The sequence below is a fragment of the Callorhinus ursinus genome, unplaced genomic scaffold (assembly GCF_003265705.2).
Source record: "Callorhinus ursinus isolate GAN/ISIS: 27379988/994484 unplaced genomic scaffold, GSC_fseal_2.0 scaffold12, whole genome shotgun sequence".
In the NCBI taxonomy this organism is placed as follows: Eukaryota; Metazoa; Chordata; class Mammalia; order Carnivora; family Otariidae; genus Callorhinus; species Callorhinus ursinus.
In genome coordinates this window covers 12,977,372-13,004,620 of record NW_027397074.1, presented here as the reverse complement: position 1 = coordinate 13,004,620, position 27,249 = coordinate 12,977,372, and the positions used below count along the sequence as shown (strand labels likewise).

The 27,249-nt window shown below is 33.3% G+C and overlaps 1 pseudogene; it reads left to right on the top strand.

Moving 5' to 3' along the window:
* Positions 1 to 5,962: 5,962 nt before the first annotated feature.
* Positions 5,963 to 6,078, top strand: LOC112825342 (U2 spliceosomal RNA; annotated as a pseudogene).
* Positions 6,079 to 27,249: the final 21,171 nt, after the last annotated feature.

The following is a 27,249-nucleotide window of genomic DNA, read 5'->3' as shown; positions in this document are numbered from 1 at the left end:
TAAGTTGAAGCAGTGTCCTCCGATACTATGTTGGTAAATTTATTTATTTATTTGACAGAGAGAGACACAGCGAGAGAGAGAACACAAGCTGGGGGAGTGGGAGAGGGAGAAGCAGGCTTCCCGCCGAAAAGGGAGCCCAATGCAGGGCTCAATCCCAGGACCCTGGGATCATGACCTGAGCTGAAGGCAGATGCTTAATGACTGAGCCACCCAGGTGCCCCACTATGTTGGTAAATTGCATTATTGTATATCCATGTTCTTTGTCATATTATAACTTACCAGTCCTCTTTCTAAAAGCAGAGTGTATTTTTCTGCTCCTTGACTTTAGGCTGAGCCATGTGTTTTGCTTTAGTCAATGGAATGTGAATAGTCATGATGCAAGTAGAGACTTTAAAATCCCTTGTACAGTGGGCCACGTTCTCTCTTGTAACTCTGGTGTTACCTTGAGGAGAATGTGCTCTGGCCAGCCAGCTGGTATGAGGAAGAGGGTAAAAGACATGTGGAGTAGAAACAACTCAAAGATGCACAGTGACGAGAACTGCCTCACTGCTATAGCCTGAAACAGAGATTGTCCGCTGAGGATTGGGTGAACCCCAGATGATAGACTCTCAGACCTGGCAGAGTAAATGATTGCTGAGTCATCAAGTTTTTCAGGGGGGTTCGTTATACAGAATTATGGCAATAGCAATAAATTTAGGCTGCAGAGAAAGTCTTTTCCATACTTTTTTATTCTGGTAATAAAAGGCAGCAGTCACTTTTTTTTTTTTTTTAGAGAGAGAGCACGAGAGCACCGGTAGGTGAGGCAGAGGGAGGGGGAGAGAGAATCTCAAGCCAACTCCATGCTGAGTGGAGCTCTGCCCTGAATACACAACCTGAGCTGGAACCAAGAGTAGGACACTCAACCAACTGTGCAACCCAGCCACCCCAAGGCATAATCTTCAATTACACACTTAAAGGCAAAACTTAAAATGACTATTCTTTGGGGAGCATTTGGCTTAAATAATCCCTACAAGAATCCTTTAGAGCAAATATTTTATTTCGAGGAGAGACACTGAGTTCAGTGTTTTTCTATTGATGCCTCTATATTGAAAATATAGAAAAGGCAACTAAAAACAAAGCCTGATGATTGTATAATTTTGCATAGAAAAGTACTTACAATTTTGAAGGGCTTTTATTCTAGGATTTTTCACTGATAATTACTCACCAAATACTTTTGAGTGTTTTCAGTTTATTTTTTTTACATTTCCAAATATAAAACCATTACTTTTCACAAATCAGTAAGATACTTAATAATTTAAATGATTTCATTATACACTTTTTACTTTGCATACTCAATTTGTTGAGTTTGAGGGTTTTAGAAAAAGCATTGTATTTTTGATGCTGATTATAAATAAGTTTCATGAAGTTGTAATTTGTGGTTTGGAAGAGAAGGCCAAAATTCCAAATGTGTTTCATAAGGTGTTGATTTTGTGATGCATCACTAAGAAGGTGACATTTGTTACTTAGCTTAATATTTTTTATTTCTGAGAGAAAAAAGTTACTGCATACTTTATACAGAAATCACAAAATGTTGACATTTCAGTGGAAATCAGGATATGAATTCTGAGAATTAACATAAAAAGTAGTTTATCGCATCACTGTCCACATTCCAAAAATACATGGAGGACACAGTGAAATGAGTCATCTCATTTCAAACATATTGTTTCCATTTGCATATAGCAGTTCTTCAATCTGACAAAAATGGGCACTTTGATAGGAACTAACTCAGAAAGTCATAGTATTTCAATACCAGATTTTTAAAATCAATTTTATAAAAACATAAAGGAGATTCTATTGAGACAAAAGGGAAAAGTATCTTCATGTCAGAGCTTGTGCATTTGAAGGCATAATTTTTAATGAGGCCTTATAAATTTGAAAAGTAAACCTTAGTATAGGACATGAAGAAGTATAAATACTTTATGTAATATGCAGTGATGTTTCTTAATGTGTCTCTCTCTTACAAAACTTAAAAACACTTTTGCATCTAACTAAAGGATTTGTTGTATTTTTGGAAAGATTCTAGGCAATGTTTTTCAATTGTGGAGAAAAATATTTTGATGAAATGCATATAACTAGGTCTTGGATATTCAGCACATTAAAAAGAAAAATTAAAGAAAAAGCCAATATCAACCATTGGATATAATACAATTCTTGATACATGTCTTATTATCAATCACCACTCTTATTAATCACTGCTATCCCTGTATTTCTGTGCAGACTAATGGCGATACAATACAATGCTTGTGGAAGTCTGCCATTTTAGCTAAGTCTGAGAATGCAGTATTGAACAGAACAAATTTGTTCTGTTTTAAATAAAGACAAATTTGAGAGTTTAGTATTTGGGAGCACTAGTTCAAGAAAGGTCATACTTACAGCATTCTATTCATTGGTGTGTACGTGCTATGTGGAATAGTCTATATACATTAAGGCCAAGTTTCCCATTTTTTTCTGCGAGTAAAGATATGAGTGAGAAATCCATTTTCTAATATAAATTCTTTATTTTTTCCAATATTCAGACACATAAAAAACATGTTAGACTTCCCTCCTGCTGCCAGCTGAGGGACGTAAGTTTCAGCCACTCACACACTATACCAGAGTGGAGAATAAGCAGTGAAAAAAAAAAAAAAACTTGTATCAGAAAATGTAAGTTTTTTATTAGATATGTGATTTGCCACTAGCAACTGTCACTGTTTGTAAGTTAAGAGGATTTTTGCCTTGAGAGCAGCCTAACTTTTTTCATATAATTAATTTATATTTCGCTTACTGTAAACTGGAGAAATTATTTTCCATTCTTTCATGAAACAATTTATGTAATGCAATATTTTAGTTGCGAATACATTAGACAGGCATCTTCTTGAGTTTTGCTACATTTCAGTGTTGGAGGACTAAATCTCTTCAGCTCCCTTCATGTAAATGTCCTATTTCAAAATTTTGTTCCAGCAGATTAGAATTAGAAATATCTAATGTCTTTATTGTTGTTCCATGATAACTGAACTTTAATGACAGCTTTTTAATATTTAAATATCTGTGCTCTTGTCTTAATACTAATTATATTTACTGGAAAATACTTTTGCCATTTCATTACTAGAAAAGCTAAATATCAGAACGGGTTTTAAAAAAAAATCTCCATGTAAGGTTTCTTTCTTTTTTTTTTTTTTTTTTTAAGATTTTATTTATTTATTTGAGAGAGCGAGAATGTGAGAGAGAGAGCACATGAGAGGGGGGAGGGTCAGAGGGAGAAGCAGACTCCCCGCTGAGCGGGGAGCCCGATGCGGGACTCGATCCCAGGACTCCAGGATCATGACCTGAGCTGAAGGCAGTCGCTTAACCAACTGAGCCACCCAGGCGCCCTCCATGTAAGGTTTCTTAATAGTCAAATATGTTAATCCTCTGATACTTCAAAACTTCACTCTTTCTTTCATTCCTCCTTTTTTATGTCTGGAAAATATCTTCTAATTTTGAAAGATTATTCTAAAGCATTGTTTTCTCTCTGAAGTTTGTGCTCTGTGTATAGGTAAATTTACCAATACAGTCGTTATGACTTCAGTGTCTTCCTCACATACTTCTATGTCAGCAAGCCTCATTCTTGTTCTTCACATGTCTTTCTACCCAAACCTTGAGAGTAGGAAAATACTTAAATATTTCCTTACAGATCCTACCAAACAAAATAGCAGGTATTGTTCAAATAATTAACAAATGACAGCACAAGTAAATGGAAACAGTTAGTCAAGGCAGCTTCTTCACCAAACAGGGGCCATGCTGAAATTCTATGAATCCATTGATGTGGAAGCCTGAAAATTGACTTAGTATCTCCTTAATGAAGCTGTTAGGTAATGTATATTTGACAATAACAAAGAGAACAATTCATGTTAAAATGTAAAATGTGTTTATTTTCCCGTTTAGATAGATGTTTTGTGTAAATAAACCTATGGGGAACATAAACTCACAGATCTCGCATAACAGGAATTAAGGAATGTGTATTCAGTGTTTAAGTGCACAGCTACAATTTTTTCCTCTTTTTCAACAGCAGTTCTCTAGTGCCTCAGTATCCTCTATACAAGAAGTGCTTCTAATTGCAGAATATTTTGTGGGCACAGAAGTCCTTCTCTCAGATGATTTACTCTTTCTTTTAGAAATGCTCCAATTAATCCACAGCAGCTACCCGCTGGAGTTTCAGTAGAATACTAAACCAGTGAATTTCAAACCCTAAACTGTGGTTAACTGGTCATATTTTAAGGAGCAATAAGATAAATGTCTCCAATTAACAGACCTGAAGACAGAGCTAAATGATTAGAAAATGTTTCAAAAGCAACAAAGAGAAAATTTTATAAATGTCATTGTTTTAATATACATTTTGAATTTATATATGTATACATCAGAATACTTAATATGATTTACTGTAATAAATGTGACATATAACATATCATATATTATATATTTGTGTGTTACATAAATTGGCTCTCATAATTGCAGACATGTACCTCGTTTTTTTTTTTTTTTCAATTAAGACATAGTCACTCTTTCATCCTTCTTCATGGCACTCTGTAATATACCAAGATGATGTGATTTAGTTCATATTAACTTTTTTTTCTAGATGGATTCCTACTGTGCTTTCTCAGCAGCTTCCTTCTGTTTCATTTCCCAAACAATTCTGCAGAATCGGTATGTAGCAGTAAAGCCAAGTGGTCTTGAAATGGTTCTAGTAGAGTTCTTTTTTTCCCCTCCCTAGAATAGAAGATTGATAATGACTACTAAAGCTTCCAGGCAAAAGTAAAGACAGTCTTTTAGGAACAAATATCCTATTTCAAGCTCAGTGATTCTTAAAATACATGAATGGATACTATACACACACACACACACACACACACACACATACACACACATGCATATACATACACACACATATGCATATGTCATATGATCACTTTCTCAAAAATCTTCCAATGAATAATAATAACAAAAAGCAACATTAAAAAAAAAGATAACTAAGCAATTTTTAACTGGCTTAGCCAGACATTATTAATGGAATATTATCAACCACATATACTGTGTTTATATTTTATCAGTATAATGTAATTTAATTTCTCCCAAATAATGGAAACTTATATTTTAGAGATATATATTTTGAGGGTATGAGGAATGTTTCCAACATAAAAATAGAAGTAATTATGCATGGTTTTTAAAAATAAAACTGTGCATATGTTTTTGGATATGGATTCATGAACAAATAATTGCATCCTATGTTACTGAATATTGTCTTTATTCAAGTATATGTAATATTTGCATTTATTTTTCTCTTTTGTGGCTGACACTTCATTACTAGAAGTCTGTGCCTTTTTATCCCTTGCCTCATAATTCAGATTCCTAGCACATAATATTGAATTTTATGGCTAAAACTAAAGTAAATCATGCACAGCTGTCTCTATTTTAGGTGTTCTATATGCTTATTCTGGCAGTGTTACTATTGTATAACTCACTGTTATACAATGTTAGTGAATTGTTGGGTTTCGACAATTCTGGACTAATTATGCAGACTTGTGACCATTTTCAATTTTTAGTCACTTTCATGAATGTTCCTGAATGTGGTTGAAAATTTGCAGATGGTATTACTCAAATCTTGTTTCAAAAACCACAGTGGTATTAATGGTAATATACTCTAAAAGCATTTTAGGTCAAATGTCAACCAACTACAGGCCATGAGCCAAATCCAGCATAGCCTGTTTTGATATAGCTTCCAAGCTAAGAAAGGTTTTTACTGTTTGTAAATGTCTGTTGAAGAAGGGGGAAAAATAATATGACAGAGACTGTAAGTGGCTTACAGAGCCTAAAATATTTAGTATCTTGCCCTTTACAGTGAAAGTCTGATAACCTGTTTTTAGGTTATCTCACCAAACTTATTCACTACTTTTATAATATCTTGTTCATCGCTTCTCGGCCTTTTGGCTAAGATCAAGTGTAGTATCTGTTCTTATCAGTTTAATAATATCTTGTTCATAGTAGCAATTCAACAAAATCTATTGAATACGAACGTTACTCATTTTAGGATTTTGTTAATTTTTTGTAAGATTCTAACACAAAAAAATACTCCTGTAAAAGGCAATTAATAAATATTAAATATTTATATATTAATAATGCCTATAGTAAATAAAAAATAAATGATGCCTATAATATATGGATATATGTATGAATTGCTTGATTAAAAATAAAAAAAATTATCCTTAATATTATCCCAAGTAAGAAAATTATTTTTAACAGATAATACTTGAACATTTTTAAAATATATTCTCAGCTCTGAGTGAAAATTGAATAACATATACTAAGAAGGCTTTGTGAATAAATTATTTAATGATATATAAATTTTTCAATGTGAGCAAGCAAGTTATATTATTATAAACATAACTAATATATTTTTGATGTGCAAGAAATGTTCACTTAATTAAAAGGCTGCCAATATAAATAATATAAATTTAAAAAATTACAGAGTGAAGAGTGTATCAAAAGTTGCATGTTTGAATTTAATGATTTCTAGCTTAAAGAATAGAAACATAATGGGATGCCTGGGTGGCTCAGTCAATTGAGCATCCAGCTCTTGGTTTTAGCTCTGGTTTTGATCTTGGGGTCGTGATATCGGGTTGTGATCTTGGGGTGGTGGGGTTGTGGGATTTTTGCCTGTATGGGGCTCCATGCTCAGTGAGGAGTCTGCCTTCCCTCTCCCCCTTCCCCCCCCACCGCTCGCACACTCTCTCTCCAAAATAAATAAAATAAAATCTTTAAAGAATAGAAGCATAAGAAACAACCAATTACTGTATTGAAAGATGTTTATTAATAAGGGTCAGGAGAAGTTTGAGAACTTAATTTTGTAAAATTCCTTACATACTCTTCAAGAAATGTCCCACTTTATGTCTCTATGACTGAATTTCATTTATAAGCTGACTCCAGCGTCTCTTAGCCAAAGTCATCCCCACTTTTATTACCATATTCATTTAATTTCTAAAAAGGCGGCAGTATGAGTTTTGTCTGTAATTATTAAATAAAACTCAACACAGATGCAATGATCAGAAATAATCCACTTATAGATTTTAGATAAAACTGATGAAAAGGTGATTTTTTTATTGATATGCTTGACTTTATTTTATTTTTTTAATTAATTTATTTTTTTATTATGTTATGTTAATCACCATACATTACATCATTAGTTTTTGATGTAGCGTTCCATGATTCATTGGGTGATTTTTTTTTTCAAAACTTTATTTATTTGAGAGAGAGTTAGAGGTGCCTGGGTGGCTCAGTCGTTAAGCGTATGCCTTCGGCTCAGGTCATGATCCCAGGGTCCTGGGATCCAACCCTGCATCGGGCTCCCTGCTCAGCGGGAAGCTTGCTTCTCCTTCTCTCACTCCCCCTGCTTGTGTTCCCCCTCTCGCTGTCTCTCTCTCTCTCTCTCTGTCAAAAAATAAATAAAATCTTTAAAAAAAAAAAAACAAAAAAAAAGAGAGAGTGTTAGACAGAACAGGAGCAAGGGGAAGGGCAGAGGGAGAGGGAGAAGCATGCTCCCCACTGAACAGGGAGCCGGGTGCAGGACTTAATCCCAGGACTCTGAGATCTAGACCTGAGCTGAAGGCCGATGCTTAACCGACTGAGCCACCCAGGCGCCCCCTCACCTTTAAGGAGTGATTCCTTTTATTTATTTATTTATTCATTCATTCATTTATTTATTTATTTATTTATTTTTAAGATTTTATTTATTTGACAGAGAGAGCACAAGCAGAGGGAGAGAGAAGGAGAAGTAGGCTCCCTACTGAGCAAGGAACCTGATGTGGGACTCGATCCTAGGACCCTGGGATCATGACCCGGGCCGAAGGCAGCCGCCTAACTGACTGAGCCACCCAGGCGTCCCGTTATCTTTTTTAGCTAAAGTAAATGACACACCAATTTGGAGAGATGAAATATAATAAAACAACTTTTATTCAAGTCCTTCTTATATATTTATTACCTCCTGACATTATTTCATTTAATTTACACAAAAATTGGAGGAAGCAAGTGCTGTCATTAGGCTCTTTTTACAGATTCAAAGTTGGAAGACCTTATTCAAGGTCGTACAACTAACAAGTCTGAATTCAAATTTGAACCCCTAATACTAGACACTAGATTCTAAATTACACACCACTTTCCAACTTACCCATGGTATCATCCTGGCATATAGAACACAATCCATAGTTCTAGGCTATATTTGGGTATCAAAGAAATGTACAAAAGTGAAGAGAGAGGGAGAGAGAGAGAGAGAGATTCAGAGAGAAACCATAATTGTAAATATCTTTTATATTTATAAAAGTTAAAACACTTCTGTATTGATTATACAGTTATAAATAACTATAAAATTTTATACATTTGATAGAAAAACAATATATGGGAAGTGACCTAAGATTGACAATCTTCACATTCTTAAACTCTGCAAAAGGCAGGCAGCTGCTTGCCACTTGGCATGGACATTGCTGAATTTTTCTCACTATCGATTATTTTCAAATTTGGCTGCACACTGGAATCACCTGGGGTGCTTTAGAATTACTAGTGCTTGAGTTCCACACCCAGAGGTTTCGATTTAATTACTATTGGATGGGACCTGAGTAACCCTTGGGATTTTTAGAAGCTCCTCAGGTAATATATTAGGATTCTTGAGAACAACTTTGCTTAAACTACTTGCTGCTGAGGACAGTCCTCATGTATTCACATCCTTGCAGAACAGTTGATAACTAGAGCTTTGATCTGCCCAGTGAAGTTTAAGAGCAGAGGCCAAGGTTTGATGTTATACATTTGAGTTTCTTAAGAGTATGTCACAAACTATGTCCCTGAGCCAGCACCGTGAGCATTACCTGGAAACTGGTTAGACATGCAAAATATGTTGGCTTTTCAGTTGGGAGTTAAAAGTAAAACAAAAACAAACTATACTGCATATTCATTTCATAATTCATATTTTAAAGGAATATAAAATTTATGTCTTCACAGCACATGCCATTTCCTGCAGACTCAACTTCATGGTAAGGTTTGATCAATTTATTTAATTCATCACTCATGTTAATATAGGAGCCAAATAGGAGACATACATATTAGTGTATACTTGTTTATGTATGTGTGTATATATGTATTATGGTATAATCTCTTTCAAGTCTGCTTTGGGCTTGCTGGTGTAAATATATGAAGTATTAGGCTTTTCTTTTGTAGCAGTGAGTGCTTGGATTTATATGCAACAGGTAGGCATCTAGTATAATCTGAGTATTTAATCTATAGAGAAATGCATAGTTTCAAATCCATCTTGAAGCATGTCTATAAATAAGGTAAGTGTGTCTGTAATTTATATATGCTTGTTTTTATATGTGAACAGATAATATAATGTATGTTATACAAACATATTACATATTGTATTTATTTTTATTGGCAAGGAACAGCATGTGAGAAACTTTATATGGATATGTATGCTCATTCAGTTGGATTTTTAGAGGCAGGATATTTTAAGACTGTGGGCCTGGAGTTCTCCAGACCCTTTTTCATATGCAGCATTGTTCATACTTATTAACTGTGATTTGAGCAATTACTTAGGCACTTCAGTTTTGGCTAAATTTTATTTCCTTTATGTTCATTTCTTCAGGTATGAGACAGAGATGATAATATCTATTTCACAGGTCTGTCAGGAGGTATATGAGATAATGTATGTAAGACCCTAAACTCTTAGGCAACACTGAACAAACAGTAGCCATTTTCCTTTCTATTATATGTACAAATATTCATTTGTAAAACAGTAAACATTTTTTAAAGAATATATGCTTTCAACATATTTTAGAAGTTACATGAAAATAATCTTATTTTGCTTTTCTAATATATTAATATTTTCAACATTTACAGTAAAAGTGTTGTGGTGGAAAGTTTCCAGGCTTATAGCACTACTATGAGATCTAATAAAAGGATCTATATAGTGGGCTATTGTTCATGGTAAATGCAGTAAAACCTTGATAAAATATGACCTGCTACAGCATGAAATTTAGCATAATCCTATTGATTGGTGCTTGTTACTAAAAGAACCAGAAGGTTCTTGTTATACTGCTTTATCTATATCTCAGTTGCTTGGCAAAGACCCAAAGAATCATGTTCTAATGAAGTCCATCTTGGAGAGAATAATGGAACAAAATACGATTCTTCTTCACTTTTATGGAACTGTTAAAAGTACTTATGGTAAATAAATGGAGTATAGGCATTGATAGAGAGGGCATTGATAGAGAGGCATCACATAGTTAGAAGGCAAAAAAAAAAAAAAATCCGGATTATTATAAAGACAAAAATTTGGAAGTTTTAGTCTTGAAAGAATTGAGAATGTAACACATCTGATAAGAATTGAATTATTGAAGTTGATTGAAGTTAAAGTAGTCTATTGTTTCTCAAGACTATATTTTGTCTATAAAAGGATACAGAGGTTATCTTGATGATTTTATAATTTAAATAAAATTCAAAGATTCTAATAATCTAATTTAAATCTCTAATTTGTGAATATTGCAAATCATTTTTAAAATTCTCTTTTATATATATTGCAGGATTATAGAATGAGAACTACTGGAGATTAGATGCTATGTTTTCTATGATTTGCGTTTCCGATGTTAGCTTAGCGCTTTTCAGAAAGTAGATATTCAGTAAATGGTTTCTGAATAAGTAGAAAGATTAGCATTGTTCGTGCCTTGATCCATCACTATGTCTATGATTGACTGCTATTCATGTTGCTTTTATTTGAGGAGTTACTAATTCCTAGTCCTGGTGTTTTCTTCCATTTGGAGTAATATCCAATAGGATAACCTTCCTGACTTCTCCCAACCCTCATTTGTGCCTCACTGGTCAGGTCGAGAGTAGGAACTGGGCTTACTTTCCCAGCCCCTTCTTATCACATTTTGGGATCCATCTCTTATTGCAGAGCAGGTACTCAGGTCTGCTACTGGCCATGTGGTTAAGCTTGGAAGTAAAGGCCTGCAGGGCAGGACCTGTGGTTCTGCAGATCTGCCTGTGACTATATGGATGAGTCTGTCTAATACCAGGGTGCAGATGAGGAGACTGACGCCTAAGCATTGGGATGCTTCAGACATAAGCCGAGATCTGTATCTGCGTCATCAGTAACAGAGCTAGTATTTTTCTTTCTTTCTTTCTATTCCTCTATCTTACTTGTTTCAAAACCCAGGCGGGGAGAAATGGATGTTGTAAATTGACTCTCTGGAACCATAACAGACTTAATACATACATAAATTTTATGTTGGAAATGTTAGGACACAAAGGGCTGGGGTGGAGGGGGTGGGGGTGGAGGACATGCAGGCAGGTAATTATCATTCACCTGGCCAGAGCTCACATCAGCATACCTGGAAAAACTTGCTACTACAAAGACCAGTGTTGCACACTTGAGAACTCTTAAAACAGGGATGTAGAAACACCACGGTGCCAGCAAATACTAGTGATGTGATAGTCATCATACATTCTGGAGTACCCCTAATTATCTATAAATATTCACCAGATTCTCCTTAATAACTGACTAGTAGATAGAAAATATTTCTATCCCTAGTTCCATGGCTACTGTTCTGGTTTTGTTTCCTGAGTACTGTCACACCATGTACTATCACACAATATAATAGGAGCCTATTTTTCTGTCTCCTCCAAAGCGGTGCATATTTCTCAGCCACAGATCTTCCCAAACTTGGTCCTATATTGGCAAAAATATTTTTCTTCCTCATGCAACTGCCATTTGTATACCACTATCACATTAAAATCTGAAAAAAAAAACCCATGTAGAACATTTTCCTTTATATCCCATTTTTATTTAGAAGTTTAACTTTTTATCTCACATTAATATATTACTTTTATAGCACTCTATATTTACATGAGTAGCAGCCTACTCTTCACATCTTCAGAAAACATGAAGTAAGGTAAACATAATATCAATACCTTTCTGGTTGATGCCTGTCCAAGAAGTGGGTTTTATTATTCAAAGCAAGTGGAGAGCTCAGTTGTAAAAATCTATTATTTGGTATGGGATTTGTCATCAGAAAATGAAAGTGTGTCTCTCTCTAGCTATGTGTAATAGTTGTAATAAATAAACTATAATAATAAATAATAAAAATAAACTACCTAATAATATAATAAACTATATTATAATAATATATAACTATATGATACATACTATATAACTATTTCATATATACAACATATAAACTTAAAATTCTCCCTGTAGTTTGATCCTCCTAAATCATAATGTAAATCTATTGACCTTTATCCTATTCTTCTTCCTCCATCCTATATGCCTTTATTTTTTTGTGCTTCTTTCTCTCCCCTGATCCACTCTCCTCTGCTTCTGCCTAGATTAAATTCCTCAAAGCACATTTGCCTCTTAAAGTTAAAACTCCCTCAGAATCCTGCATGCCACATAGTAGGTACTCTACAAACAATTGTTGAATGAATGAACTGGTTAATTAATGAAAGTATAGTGGTTAAGTGCAGAGGAGTTAAATTGAAATCCTAGCTCAATCAGTTTAGAGCTGAATGACTAAGGTTGTAGTTTTAGTCTGAGTATCAGTTTCCTCCTCTGTACTGTGGGAATAATAATTTTTCCTTTTGCAGAGTTGTGAGGATGAGAAGTAAGGTGAATTAAAGTGTTTGGGATGTATAGGTGCCCAAAAAAATGTAGCTAGATTGTTAACAAAAGTTTGTACATTGTTAATAATTAAACATAATTAATAATTAAGAATATTAATCATCGATGCTAATCATTGATATATTATTGGCAATTTGTAATTATTGATAAGTAATAATCCTACATCAAAAACTAATGGTGTACTATATGTTGGCTAACTGAACATAATAAAAAATAATAATTAATATATTATCAAAGATAAGGCCACATAGAAAAAAGAACTCCAATGAGTCCTACAGTATTTTAAAGGTTTGGGAGGAGGAGGGAATGCAGATACCATTATCACGTGGATGGCTTTTTCCAGGCGCACATGCTTGGGAATCTCCTGAGTTTAACTTTCTTGCATTTTGGGTGAGAACCATTACGCAGAAAACAGGCCTGTGTGGGACCTGAGACAATGACCTTCCTGACAGGGCACTGACCTTCATAATAGATAATAGATATTTCTGACACAAAGTCCCATTTTGACCCTGGCAACCAGTTTCTTCATATGCAGCTTTCCACTGTCTCCTGTAGTAACGATGTAAGAAGCCTCAGAGCATTGTGTGTTTGCTCTAATGGCAAAGGAGAATACTGTAGGTTGTACCACATTTTAGGTCTATTTGGGACATAGCAGGTTTCTGTGGTCTTGTTCTGAAACCCAACCACCAAGACATCATGAATAGTATAGCTTCTGGGAGGAAATTCCTTCTGAGTTCTAAATAAATGATTTACAAAGAAATTTTAGAAACAAACCCTTCACAATTGCAAGTGACCTATATTTCAAAAGTTTCAAATGACTCAGCATACAATTTACATCTACTTCAGAGTTTCTGTTCATCTTTATTTCATGAAACATAATGATCATTTCTCACTGGACGACTTTGATTTGGAGATAACTGGACACACTATTACCTATTTATTTTTTCCCATGTATTTTCCCCCACACATTTTTTTCTCTTAATGCATACCTACCATTATTACCACAGTTCTCACATCACTGTTTAAAAATCCACGTTTGAAAAACATAATGCCTTTATTAAAGACTGATTAGTATTTGGCTTTATAGAAAAATAAACTTAAGAGAAACTTTACTGAAACCCGAATACTAACCCACAATGGGCCTTCCACCACTTCTGAGAAGTTGAGACTGTGGAGTTCTCTAACCTCTGCATCAGGCCTTGAGGGAGACACTCTGAAATAGAGTAAGCCCATCGCCACCTCCTTTCTCTTTTCTTCATTATGGATAATACTACCCTGTCCTTCTTAAAACAGTTTAAGTTTCTGAGATGAAAGATAGTAACAGTAAAGAAGAAAGGTATTGCTTTGTGATTAAAATGAAAACAGATAAATTTTTACTGAGTAATGAATGGCTTTATCTCTGGCAAGATGGAATAGAATGTTTTAGAATGTCATGGGATTTAGTTTGATATAGTTATCTCAGAATCTGAATAGGGATCAAGGACTGACTTAATTTCAAACCTATTGAAGTTTTCTTAGCACATTCATGGTTAGGATAAGATAAGAAGTTACAGCCACTTAGGCCTATTTGAAGTTTATGGAATGTGACCTATTTTTAATGTTGTAAATAAACAAGTTACAAATCCTCATAGCAAAGAACAAATTAACTTAAGCAACAATTCAAATACTAAGAACTGTTAAAATAATCAGTCTCTTCACGAATGCAGCATTTAATTGTTAAAGCTACTTCATAAAATTACTTATTAAATATTTCTATTAATCATTTTACTTTTAATGTTAAAATCTTTCACATAAATATTGAATAGAATAATTGATAGACCATCTTTTACCAAGCAACTAAATTAAGCACAAGTTAGTATTTTTCATATTTGCCTCAGAAGGTTTTCTCCAGATTGTTATTTTGAAACCTCTAAAACTACAGAGAAATTGAAAAAAGTATGCAGTGACTAGCCCTTATAAGGATTCACTAATTTTAACATTTTGACACCTTTGCTTTATCTCATTATACACACATACGTACACACACACATGTGCTCATATTTAGGTCTGTATAGACTTAGGTTAATTTTTGTGGTGGCCTTAGGAAAGGGACACATTAATTCTTCCATATGGATATCCACTTGTTTTAATACCATTTGTTGGAGAAAAAAAATTGTTTACCCAATTGAATTACCTTTATACTTTCATCAAAAACAAACTGGCCACATATGTGTGGGTTCATTTCTGGATTTTCTATTTTGTTTCATTTCTCTATATGTTTGTTTTTATGTTGATACCATGCTGTCTTGCTTACTCTAGTTTTAGAGTAAATCTTCAAATTAAATACTGATAGTCCTCTATTCTTTTTCCAAGTTGTTTTGGTTATTCTACATCCTTTATTTTTCCATATAAGTTTTAGATTTATTTTGTCAATTTCTTTAAACACACTTACGGAGATTATGTTTGGAATCATGCAGAATCTATCAAGTCAATTTAGAAAGAATTCATGCCCTAATAGTATTTAGTCTTCCAGTCCTTGAACAGTTAAACATATCTTCAACTATTTAAGCCATCTTCAATTTTGCCTGAAGTGTTTTGTAGTTTTCATAGCATAGATCTTAGACATATTTTGTTGTATTTTTTGTTTTTCATGATTTAAATAGTATTATAAATAAAATTGTTTTTAAATTTCATTTTCCAATTGTTCGTTCTCATACTATCTTGAGAACATGTTAAATTCATTTATTTTTAGTAGCTTTTTGTTGATCACTTAGAATTTACTATGTAAATAATCATATCATCTTAAAAAATACAGATTTAATGAATTTTCCTAATCTTTGTGTTTTTATATATATATATATATTCCCCCCCTTTCTTTATTGCACCTACTAGGCCTTATTGCAACTGCTAGAAATCCAGGAAAATGTTGAATATATGTTATGAGAGTAGAATCCTTACCTGTTTCAGATCTTAGGCAAAAAGCATTCAGTTATTCACCATGAATTATAGTAGATGTAGGTCTTTCATAAAGATGCCTTTTATCAGATTAAGAAAGTCCCCTTCTATTCTTGTTTTTTTAAAGGATTTTATCATAAATAGGTATTTAAGTCTCTCAATGTTTTTACACCTATGGAAGTAATTATGTATTTATTTTGTATTAATTTTCTTTATGCTATCAATATGTAGAATTACATGGATTAATTTTCAAATGTTAAACCAATTTACATTTTGGGATTAACCTACTTGGTCAAGATATATAGATTACTAGATTCATTTTACTGATACTCTGTTACAAAGTTGGTTTTACCCAAAAGGTATGTATATAGAAGTGTCATAACTTTTCCAGGTGGACAGGGCTTCTTTTATTTTTATATTTGAATATTGTTTTTTTTTTCATGTATTATGATCAGATTATCTTGTTTTTATTAATTTTACCTCACAGAATGTTCTGTTTTCTAACATATAGTCAGTTTTTTAAATATTTCATGTGAAATAGAGAATAAAGTCTATCTTTTATTATTGCAAGTTAAAATTTATGTTTTTTTATTGATTGTGCCATATAGGACTTCTATGGACTTATTCAGCTATTAACCACATGACCTGAATTGGACTAAAAATGATGTGCTAAATATCTATTTTTAGTATGTTTCTATTTTTTCATGTATTTCCTGTAGTTTCTGCTCTACAAAAGTGTTGGATGTGTTATTCGATACATAGATCTTCATCATTCTGAATCCTAACCTTCAGCATTTGAAACTTTTGTTGTTATACTTCATGCTTTGGGGTGTGAATTATGCTTTATCTAATATGATTTTCATCCATGCTTTTGCTTTATTATTGTTTTCAATGAATGAGTTGGCTACTCATACTGACAAGTACTATCAAGCTTATCATATTATTTTCTTTAATTTGGCTTTTAAATAATTTACAATATTTCTTTCTGTGTATTTCCTTTGCTCCTTTTAGTGTGCATTTTTCTTTAAGTCAAATGCTGAGAAGACAGGGGTAAATAAAACAGAACCCCATCCATTACCCTAGAGGAGATGCCCCTTTTGCAAAAGAGATATTGGCCAGCAGATAGTAAATACGATATGGCTGAAGTAAATACTTCATATGTGTACAAAGTGCCATGGCAAATACAGGGGTCAAAATCAATTCTAATTTAGAGTGTTGAAATACATATTTACCATTAATCATTTTTAAATCTTAAACTGGAATAACAATATCAAGGGTATTTTAAGAGTAATTAAGAAATACTAGGAACCTAGACTTTGTCAGAAGAGAAGTAGTTTGCCTCACATAATCAAAGTTTGTTACATACGTATTAAGAGATTTTCTCATTATAATCAATTAATCAGTGACATGCTGAATAACAAATCCTTGAGAATGAAACTCATTTTTATAAAAATCACGTGAAATCAAGCTGCATGTATTTTAATCACACATTGCCAAAATCTTAGTGTATTACTTAGTACATAACTTTTCTGTTTCCTGACAGTTGAAGAGCTGTCTGAAATGTACGTCTTAAACGTATAGATCTAGTTAGTGGTTTTGTTTTTTTTTTTTCCCCTACAGCTAAGGAAGCAGAACAGTAACAGTTATTTTAGGTAATACTTTATCTGAGTTTGACTGGAAGAGTCTTGGTTTATGCATGTTGATTTGCCGTGATTATTCGTGTCCTAGTTTGCCCAAAAGTGTCCTTATTTGAAAGAACTATTAGTTTGTCCTTATTTTTTATACTTGATAATTGAATAGTTGTTCCTTTATACTTAGTGTGAATTCATTTCAGTGAAAAACATCAACCAAGTTGTTCCTTTTAAGATTTTACCTCTGCGAAATAAAAGGCTTATTCTCCATGTTAAAGGAATTCTAGACATCCATAAGGAAATGCGGAGTGTCCAGGGCTCATTGAGCTATGTTCTTCTTAGTTTTCTGGGGGCAAGTTTTCTGGAGCTGTTAGGGAAAAGGGAAGCTCATGCCCCTTCCTCATTTTCTGTTCTTGGCACAGTTTCAAAGCTACAACTTCCTTTTAGTGACTTGACTTTATCTGCTCTGTCACTTCCCTGGCCAGGAATAGATTGTACGTGTCATAGGCTGCTCTTTAGATCTATTAAGGAATTTTTAATAGAATACATTATTGGAACCTATTTTCTCTCTTGTTGCCTCTAGATGTTCAAGATTATAGGAATTTTCTTTTATTAACTGAAATATCCCTAGTATTTAGAACAATGCTGGCTCAAACATATTACTGGTGAGTGAAGAGGCATTTTTTTATTTTTTATAAAGTGTTCAGTACTGTGCAAGTAAATGTAAGGGAAACACGAAACAAAGATCTGGTCCCACTCATCAGAGGTCTTGTAGAGGACAAAAGAGGCAGTGATAAAAAGACAATTGTGTTAAAACTTAAATTAGGTTGTATACAGTCTATTAGTGTCATACAAGTTTAAGGAAAAGAAATGTAGAATCAGGAAAGTCATAGGAGGAGATTGGGCTTGACCTTGACCTTACTGGATAGATAACTTTGCTTATTCAGAGAACAGAAAAAGAACATACACCAATTGAAAGGAAAAAACCAACAAATTCTTTCAGATGAGAAAGCAGAGGTTATTTTTGTGATATGTAAGTCTCAAAGTGAATAAAACAAAATGCAATGTGAAAAATCACTCATTTGACAGTTTTTTTCAATTTGATGGGAAACTGCATTTACCCAAACATAAGGACAAACAAAATTTGTAATATATTTTGTAATAATAAATGAATTGATAGATACACTATTATGACTATAGAGTACTGTGAATAGAGTCTTATACTTCATAGTCTAAAGTTTCATACTTTATTCTTTTTCTTTAATTCTTGACTTATCCATTCTTCTAGTGATGAACACTGATGTTGCCCCCAAACTTCCCGTTGATGGAAACAGTAGCTCAGCAACCATTTTTGTACCTACTATTACATGGATCTTGTACAAATTTTCTGGGATATGTATTCAACTGTAAGACCACTGAATCATAGGTCATAACCCTATATTTAATTTCACCCAGAGCTTCTGGAAGTAGAGTACTTTCCAGATTGACTCTAAGGTTTAAAATCCTACCTGTAGTGCACTGTGGTCCCCCTATTTTCTCATTCTTTTTTTTTTTAAAGATTTTATTTATTTATTTGAGAGAGAGAGAATGAGAGAGAGAGAGAGAGAGAGGGAAGAAGGTCAGAGGGAGAAGCAGACTCCCCGCTGAGCAAGGAGCCCGATGCGGGACTCGATCCTGGGACTCCAGGATCATGACCTGAGCCGAAGGCAGTCACTTAACCAACTGAGCCACCCAGGTGCCCCCTATTTTCTCATTCTAACACTTGTATTATCCACCTTTTTAATTTTGTTTTTCTAATGGATATAAATTTGTATCTCCTTGTTCAAAGTAAAATTTTTTGAAGAGATACATAATGGTTACTATAAAAAACTTTATCACATTAAACTATTAATTTTTTTATTTGCTACTGCTTGACAGCACACCTGCATTACTTTTCCTTAATCACTGTTGCTTGTTTGCATAAAAAAATGTAATGTAAATGTTTTAGTTATGAAGGCACTGTAGTAGCATTGGAAATATATCAGTAAAGACAAAGCAGTTTAATTGAGCTAAGAAAAAGAGGCAATTTGATATATCATTTTTTGTATAAACAGTGACATCTAGAGCTGCCATTAGAATTCCCTAATATGTGAAAAAGTTAAAGGTTATCATTTGTTGCAGATTTAATGAATTGCAATAGAATTACAGCAAATGACCCTTGTAGGTTCTTAAACTTGATCGATCACAATGTAATTGTCAAGGCAGAATAGCAATTAATTTTGATTAAGCTGGGAGGTAATTAATACTTGTTCGGGGAAATGGCTATTAAGTTGTGATTTAAGTGATTTAAGAGTTTTTTGCAATTAAAAACCTTTGCTTAATTCACTGATTTCATAAGGGCAAGGGGGCTATTATAAAGCTCTTGTTCTCTCTATGTAAATTGATATAATGACATACAACTAAACGTACAAATAAGTTTGTATGTTCATGTGTTGTGTGCATTTGTGTGTGTGATTGGTAGCTAAAACGTAGCCTGTACAAAAAATATTTTAGAGTTAAAAAGAAGACTGAGTTGATACAAATATTTGTTAGATTGTTTTCAATTGCAGGTTAATGTATTTGTATATTTACCACTTTTTTTTTAAAACTCATTTTCACTTTTAAAATATGTTAGTACATCTCTGGACTTATTAAAAATATAATTTAAAAAACTCTTACCGAAATTTTAAAAATTGGCTTAAACATTCATGTACTTAATATTATCACTATCATTCATGTATTTAATTAGAAAGAAAAAAATCTCCAAATCTGTGCTCTTCATTGCCTAAAGCAGTGGCTTTCTAAATTACAGTGAGTGTAAAATACAGAAAATCTTGTCAAAATGACATTTGGTGGGCTCAGCCCTAAGATAATTATTGAGCAAGTGTAGGTCAGGATTTAGGGCTACATTTTGAATGAGAGTAATGGCAGGTGATTCTATGGACATGTTTCTGAATGCATCACTACCTTAGATTTATTCATTTATACATTTTGTGTAAATAAACATAGTATTTGAATTTGTTTAGTATAAAATAAGCAAAATAATATTTTTGTGGTTTGTAAATATCTTTAACTGCAAAGGGAGTTCATTATTTAATAAATCCCAAATTGTAAATATAACTTAGCTTCATTACACTCTGTTCAAGAGAACTGTCAATTGCTTCCTTATTTCTTCCTTTTGTTATTTAGATGGGCTGGAGGAGCAGCATTCTTTACATTTCATTAGTAAAAGTGAAAGGGTTTGAAGGTAGAGAGGAAAAGTGAACTTTTTGCCCATCGTTTTCCTTTTCCAATATTATGCCTACGTTACTTATTGTAATTTCATATTTGTAAACTATCTTCATGATTTTTACATAATGCCCACTTTAAAAATGAATGAACAGAACATAGATATTTGATAATTGACATAGTTAAATTTTTCATGAGTTAGGGGTTTACTCTTCTGTATAGCAAAGGAAACCATCAACATAATGGAGAGTCAGCCTATAGAATAGGGGAAAATATTTGCAATCACAGGTTCAGTGAGAGGTTAATATCCAAAATACACAGGGTACTCCTACAACTCAATAGCAAGAACCAACAAAAAACTTAATTGAAAAATGAGAGAAGGACCTGAACAAACATTTTATTTTCCCCAAAGACCTGCAAATGGCCAATAGATACTGTGAAAAACGTTATTAGCCATCAGGCAAATGAAAACCAAAACCTCAATGAGATACCACCTCACACCTGGAAATTATTAAACCTTAAAAAAGAAGAAAATCTTATTTGTGAAGACATGGATGAACCTGGAGGTGTTATGCTAAGTGAAATAAACAAGACAGAGGAAAACCAGTACTTTATGGTATCGCTTTTATGTGAGATCTAAAAAGAAAAGTCAAACACAGAAACAGTACAATGGTGGTTGCCAGGGACTGGGATGTGGGAAACAGGGAGAGGATGGTAAAAGGATACACATATTTTCAGCTATAAGATGAATAAGGTCTGAGTGATATGGGAAACAAAGACAAAAGAAAAATTAAATTTTCTTACTACTTACGGCCCCGCTGACAAGTCCTTAAAACAGGCAGAGTGACATTCCTCTAGGAACTCAGCTGCCTAGATGTTGACACTTTGCTAAGGACAAAAGGAAATCTTAGCCTGACCCCCCAGGATCCTGTAAATCTACTTTAACATATAAAAATTCCTTTGGAAATTTCCTTTATCTCTAAAGCCCCCAAGATACATGTTGGCACTCATCCCCCAAGCATATGACCCACTGATATACATCTGAAGGGTCTCATGACTAAGATTTTATAAGACAGTAATAAATGGCTTTTTCCTAGCAATAGCTACCCCCCTCAAGGTCTTGGAAATCTTGTTTCCAAAATTCCTTAGAGACTTATACTATCCCTAACTGCACATGACCCCAGTGTGGCTCTTTCTGCCCACGGATCCTGTCCCCATGCTTTAATAAAACCATCTTTTTGCACCAAAGACGTCTCAAGAATTCTTTCTTGGCCATTGGCATTGAACCCTAACATCTTTCAGCTCTAATGTGGAATATTGTGACTGCAGTTGATTATGCTGTGTTAAATAATTGATATTTTCTAAGAGAGTAGCGTTCTCCCAAAAAAGAGGGGGGTTCCTAAAATTTGCTCCAATATGTTTTTGGTTTTTGTTTTTTCTGGATGCTGGTTGACTGTGTGAATTTAGAAAAACTATAATGATTACACTTATATATGAATCTGATCTGTGATAACAAGGTAACTTTGATATCTGGGACATTTATGAAGTTGGTTTATGAAGTTCTTTTAACCGAAAAATGTCCTGTATCAATAAAAACTATAAAACAAGGTTGAATGGTACCATTGTGACTAATATAAATGAAGAGTTTGCTTAAAGTATAAGCTAAAAACTGTTATTTTATCTGATTTGCAAATTGTGTGTCTTGTTACATTTGTAATAATTAGAACCTGTCATTTCAACTTATGTGTATGTTAAAATGAGCAATTTATAACATTTAAAATCAAAGTTATGAGTAAGTGTTTTAGAAATCTATTTTCACTTGTTGTGATGAGCATTGGGTGTTGTATGGAAGTGTCGAATCACCATATCATATACCTGAAACTAGTATTACACTGTATGTTAACTATCTGGAATTCAAATGGAAACTTAATAAAAAAAAAGAAGTCCACTTTTTTATGATTAAGAAATGATGTGATTTACCATATATATATATATACATATATATATATATATATATATGAAATCACCATATCATATACCTGAAACTAATATTACACTGTATGTTAACTAACTGGAATTCGAAAGGAAACTTAATAAAAAAAAAAGAAGTCTACTTTTTTTTATGATTAAGAAATGATGTGATTTACCATATATATATGTATATGTATATACATATATATATTAAGGCTATATAAAATATATGGGAAATGAATATGAAGAGGAACTTAAACCCTCTATCACTGAAGCTAATAAATATCTTAGCTTGGGTTTGTGATTAAATTCTATTTGCTGGTAACTGATCTCTGGCTGAGAGTATAAATTTCTCATTATTAAATGAAAGGAAGAGGATACCTGGGTGGCTCAGTTGGTTAAGCTACTGCCTTTGGCTCAGGTCATGATCCTGGAGTCCCAGGATCGAGTCCCGCATCGGGCTCCCTGCTCAGCAGGGAGTCTCCTTCTCCCTCTGACCCTCCTCCCTCTCATGCTCTCTGTCTCTCATTCTCTCTCTCGCAATTAAATAAAATCTTAAAAAATAAATAAAATAAAATAAAATAAATGAAGCATTGTGGCATTAACAAATTTATTTAATGTAGTAAATTATTAATTGAATAAAATTTATTTACCATATAAACTCATTAAAGGGAGATTATATAATATACCTATTTGTTTACATACCTTTCTTTTCTTCTTCTTTATTCCACCTCCTCTCCCCCTCCCAATTCTCTCCCTATTAATGTCTTACAGGTAAAGAATTAGTTTCATTTATTTTGTATCACTGGTGCCTAAGTACTATCTGGTTCCTGCTGGACGTCCAGTAATTGTTAGTTTAAATAAATCAAGAATGCTTTCAAAGCAGATACAAAACATTGTTTTGGGGACTATTTCCTATATTAATTTTCAATAAAACCTGAGAATATAACACCAAAATGTGGATTGTTGAAAGTGTTTTATGTTGCGAGGAGGGCTAATGAGTTCCAGGTACACAGCTTTCTGGTCATATAACCTGCTGGTGAAATAGAATTTAGCATACCTAGACAAATGAGATGATAGACTGTTCCAAGATAATATTATTTTTTAGATATTAATTCTCTAAATTGGAGTTTAAAAAGAGTCCTGACAGCAGGCTGTGCAAAGTTAAAGTTGGTGATAAAAACATAAAGTGCATTTTTTTGGCCATACTATTTATGATAATCCGTACGCTTTGAATATGAGAAAGTGAAAACAAAACTAAATGTTTGTGAAGAAAAGTAAAGAAGGCAGTGAAAATGAATACAAGTGTTTTTGAGTAGAATCAAAAGTATATTTATAAAAGGACTTCACATTAACCTCTTACAGTAAAAGAATTTTACCTAAGGCCATTGAGTACAACAAAATGAGCATTTTAGAAATAATTTCTATCATAATTCAAAGCATGATGCAGCTTCCAGCATTTATATTCACTATTTGGGGAATGGATCAAAGTAGATGTGCAAAAAGCAGGTAAGATGCCTCTTGCCTCAGAACCATTTCTATTACCAGAAAAAGGAACTGGCCAAAGTCAAGTAGGCCATACAAGGGACACCAGGGATTCAAACATTGGTGGGATGTGAGGGAAGGATTTTAAGTCTACAGGTAAAAGAGCACCTCTGTGATACTAAGGAGAAAAAAATGTAAGCAGAAACTCAACCCTGGGGATTGGACAAAAATGTAAAGTGTATTCAAGGTCCATTTAAGGATATGCAGTCATCTAGGGCTCATTAAATCCCAAGGAGAATTGCTGTGGAGACATTATACAAATTGTGGCAGGAACTGATGGATGCCAACAAGCAGAGGCATTTGCCTTACATTTGTTTCTGTCAGAGACTATAGGAGAAATTGGGAGGGCCTGAGCCTATTGTTGGGGACACCAAAGGAGGCTGGTTTAAGAAGCCAGAGCCAAAGATACAAAATAAAAAATACATTGTCGATTTTATATTGAAAATGCAAGAAAGAGTTCCCTGTTGTCCCATTTGACTCTAAGAAAACACCTTATAGTTTCTGTGGATTAACTTATTTGATCTACATTCTTCCTGATGGGCCTGTCAGGATGAGATTTTTGAAACGTATTCCCAGGTAACTAGGTGAATTGACTTACTGCATAGTGTAATTTAGTATTGTCAGGTTGAGCTGTGATTTTTATTATGAAACCGCTGATGTTGTTGATGGAATATTGTACACTGATTCATAATAACAAAAATATGTTCTAATTATTTAAAGAAAATAATTGACTTCCTTAAAGAATGTAATAAATTGAAAAATAAAGCATTGGTTTTAGGGGAGAAAACTTAAAATATGCAATGGGGAGAAAAATACATAGTGTTATCAGTTTTTCCTTTCTGTTCCTTGGCTATCCCAAGAATCAGAAGAAATAAAAATAAAAACGGGAAAGTAAAATTATTTTTTATTGGAAAAAAATGAATAGTGAGACTAAGGTGTAAAAGAGACATAAGTCAAAGGGAGGGCTGGGGAGGAGGAAAAAGACAGAAACTTCACTATGACTGGAAAGAGTGGGTTTTTTTAAGTTAGAAAAGTCTTTGTGGTAGATTTAAGAAATGTAGAAAAATAAGAAAGAGACAGACAAAAAACTCGATTATATGGACTTTTGCTGTAAGCTGTTATTTGTATCTCTATTGATAATCATCAAGAGACTCTAGTTGAAATTTAAAAAATGCTATTAGTTTGCTCTTGGCTGGTAGAGTGAAATAAGTGCAGAGACTTTTTCACTTTGGACTCATTTTTTATCAATCTGTTAACATTTGTAGTTCTTTCTACTTGCAAAGGCTATAGGTCATTTATCAAGATTACATAAACATTTGTCAAGATATTTTTATATATTTGAAAGGGCAAGACAAGACTCCTGTTTTGCAACTCTTAAAACTGAATTAGTGGCAGTTCAGAAATATCCTCGTTCTCTCTGATTTTTATATTCTTAAAAATGCTTAGATTTGAGAGAACAAAGAATTTGACAAATCTGAGGAGACTCAGTAAATTGGGTCAATTATGGACAACTTGATCAATTTACCTGTCATTAAAAGTAAATCAGTTCTGGTTTCAGCTCCATAATGTAAAAAGCTCGAAAGTATCACTTTCAGGGTGCCTGGACGGCTCAGTTGGTTAAGCATCTGCCTTCGGCTCAGGTCATGATCTTGGGGTCCTGGGATCAAGCCCCATGTCAGGCTCCTTGCTCAGCAGAGAGTCTGTTTCTCCCTCTGTGTCTGTCCCTCTCCCCTGCTTGTATTCTCTTGCTCCATCTCAAGTACATAGTCTTTTTAAAAAAAAGTATCACTTTCATTCTTAGAACAAGAAAAAGCTAAACAAACTGAACATGAATGATTTTTCTTGGATCTGTCAGAGAACTAAATTTGTAAGGCAAACTACCACCCTCAAATCTGAAGAGTTAGGTGAACAGAGGAAACTTAACCAGGTTCTGATTACTTGAATCACTGAATTTGGAAGTTAGGTCAATAGACATTTTCCAAAATGATATATGAAGAGAAAAAAAGAGTGAAATACAAAAACAGAAGAGAACATCAAAGAACTGTGTGACAATATCCAAACATGTAACACAGATAATTAGAATTTCAGCAGAAGAAATAAAGAAACGGAATAAATATTTAAAAAAATAATAGCAGAAAATTTCCAAACTTAATGACAGATACCAAACTCTGGATCCTGAAATCTGAGAAAGCATGAAGCAGGATAAATAGCAAAAGAAATTTACACCTAGGCATATCATAATCAAAGTGCAGAAAACCAAAACTGAAGAGAAAATCATAAAATCTGAGGAATAGCACATCTTACTTATAGTAGAAAAAGAATAAGAATTACAATGAACTTTTTTTTTTCAGAAACTATGCAAGCAAGAAAAGACTGGAGTGAAGTATTTCCCCTTTAACTCAGTGTTGAAAGAAAAAAAAAATCCACCGACCCAGAATTCTATACCCAGCAACAGTATCCTTTTAACAAGTAAAGGAGAAGAAAATATTCTCAGACAAACAAAAACTGAGGGAATTTCTCCCGAGCATGAAACAAACATGAAAAGGAGTACTTCAAGGAAAAGGAAAATGTTATAGGTCAGATCTACATTGTGAAAGGTATAATCTCAAAGAAGTAGTAAATGAAGGTAAAATAAAGTATTTTTATTATTAATTAATCTAAAAGGTAACAGTTGAAAGTAATATAACATGACAGTATTACAGAATATGGATAAGCAAGGATAATAAGGGAGAAGAGGAAGAAATTAGGAAAACTTTGTTAAAAGGTACATGTACTACACTTGAAGTGGCATAATGTTTATTGAAAGAGGGCTTAGATTAGCTAAAAATATTGATTACCTTTTCTAGGGAAAGCACTGAATTTTTTTTTTAGAGAAGTATAATTGTTATGCTAAGAGCAGAAGTAAGATGGACTCACATAAATTATCAATTAAAATAAAATCAGAAAAAGCAAACAAGAAAAATAAAAATAATTAAAAAGTAGAAATGAATAGCAAATAGTTGCAAACATGACAAATATTAAATGTATCAGTACTTCACAGGTGAACGGTTAATACATCAATTCATTGACAGATTTGTCAGAATGAATTTTAAAAAAGCAAACAATTTCCAACTATTTATTTTCTACAGGAAACCCACTTAAATAAAGTCTCAGATAAATTAAAAATAAAAGGTTGGAGAAAGATATACCATGATAACACTAGTCAAAAGAAAA